The following is a 2,137-nucleotide window of genomic DNA, read 5'->3' as shown; positions in this document are numbered from 1 at the left end:
ATGATTTCTCCATGATGAGTTATAGGTGTTTCCATAAGGTTCACCTAAGTAATTAACCTCTGCCATTGCAGGGTTTTCAGGATCATAAGCTTCTTCAGAAGCTGCCTCTCTAGTACTATTGGATGCATGTTGCAATCCATTCAGATTTTGAGAGATCATGTTGACCTGTTGAGTCAACACTTTGTTCTGGGCCAATATGGCATTCAGAGCATCAATTTCAAGAACTCCTTTCTTCTGAGGTACCCCATTATTCACGGAATTCCTCTCAGAGGTATACATAAACTGGTTGTTTGCAACCATGTCAATGAGTTCTTGAGCCTCTTCAGGCGTTTTCTTCAGGTGAATAGATCCACCTGCAGAATGATCCAGTAACATTTTCGAAAATTCAGAGAGACCATAATAGAATATATCTAATATGGTCCATTCTGAAAACATGTCAGATGGACATCTCTTGGTCAACTGCTTGTATCTTTCCCAAGCTTCATAGAGGGATTCACCATCTTTTTGTTTGAAGGTTTGAACATCCACTCTCAGCTTGCTCAGCTTTTGAGGAGGAAAGAATTTATCCAAGAATGCAGTGACAAGCTTATCCCATGAGTCCAGGCTATCCTTGGGTTGTGAATCCAACCATACTCTAGCTCTATCTCTTACAGCAAAAGGGAAAAGCAAGAGTCTATAGACTTCAGGATTAACTCCATTTGTCTTTACAGTGTCACAGATCTGCAAGAACTCAGTTAAAAACTGGTAAGGATCTTCAGATGGAAGTCCATAAAACTTGCAGTTTTGTTGCATTAGAGCAACTAGTTGAGGCTTAAGCTCAAAGTTGTTGGCTCCAATGGCAGGAATGGAGATGCTTCTTCCATCAAACTTGGAAGTTGGTTTAGTAAAGTCACTGATGATTGAATTTTTGACGGTATAGAATTTCACTATTGAAGTCTCGTTGCAAGTATAGTTTCTAAACCAATCAAAAATCCTTTCATACAAAAGATTGTTTGTCACAAGTAACAAACCCCTAATTTTATAAACCGAAGTATTCAAACCTCGGGTCGTTCTCCCTAGGAATTGTAATGAAGTGTCTTGTTATTGGTTGTGAATTATATTTGGGGTTTTAAGCTTTTGGACAAGAAATATAAATGACAAAGAAAGTAAACTAACAACTACCAAAGCTCTTGGCAAGATATGAGAACTAGAAGTCCTATCCTAATTATCCTCCTCAATTGTGATGACAAATTGTCCATTACTAACACTTAGTTAACCCCTAACTATGGAGGAAAGTCAAGTGGATGAATCAATTTGATTCCTCAAGTCCTAATCAACTCCTAAAGGAAAGACTAGCTTTAGAGGCATTCAAATTAATTAGCAACTTCTAATTATCAATCAACAAAGGAATTAGATAACTCAAGAGTCACTAATTACTCTACCTAAGCCAAGAGGAACAAAACCTACACTAAAATCCAACCAAGCATTTCATCAAACACTTGGAAGGCATGAAAGGAAAGCATAGTAAATGATAACAAGAATAGAATCTAACAACAATTATTGCAAAGAATTAATAACAACAATCAAAAGAAACACATCTATTATGAATTACCTTGAATTGAATTTGAAGAAAGTAGAAGAAACAAAAGTAGATCTACAACAAAAACACAAGAACAACATAAAGGGAATTACAACAAAAGAATAGAGGAAGATGAATGTAACAACAAAGAAATTGAAAGGTAGAAGTAGAAGAAAGCAAAGACTAAAACCTAGATCTAAGAACTAAACCTAATCCTAATCCTAGAGAGAAGTGAGAGCTTCTCTCTCTAGAAACTACTTCTAAACTAATCCTAAACTAATGGTAACTAGTTCAGTTGATTCCTCTTCAATCCTTGGCTTAAATAGCATCAGAAATGAGTTGGATTGGGCCCACAAGGCTTCTAAAATCGCTGGCCACATGTTGCATTAAGTGAACCAGGTGGCAGCAACGGCGCGTGCGCGTACTATGCGCGTGCGCGCCACCATACGTGTAGAAGCTATGGCAAATCTTATATCGTTTCGAAGCCCCGGATGTTAGCTTTCTAACCCAACTGGAACCGCATCATTTGGACCTCTGTAGCTCAAGTTATGGTCGTTTAAGTGCGAAGAGGTCGGCTTG

The 2,137-nt window shown here is 37.9% G+C and overlaps 1 non-coding gene across 1 annotated transcript; it reads left to right on the top strand.

The window, feature by feature from the left end:
* Positions 1-433: 433 nt before the first annotated feature.
* Positions 434-537, top strand: LOC130959933 (small nucleolar RNA R71). Its single transcript, XR_009078921.1, has one exon. It is a non-coding gene; the product is annotated as a small nucleolar RNA R71 (small nucleolar RNA).
* Positions 538-2,137: the final 1,600 nt, after the last annotated feature.

This window comes from Arachis stenosperma, unplaced genomic scaffold (assembly GCF_014773155.1).
Source record: "Arachis stenosperma cultivar V10309 unplaced genomic scaffold, arast.V10309.gnm1.PFL2 arast.V10309.gnm1.Scaffold_100025, whole genome shotgun sequence".
Classification (NCBI taxonomy): Eukaryota; Viridiplantae; Streptophyta; class Magnoliopsida; order Fabales; family Fabaceae; genus Arachis; species Arachis stenosperma.
This window is presented reverse-complemented; position numbering and strand designations above follow the sequence as displayed.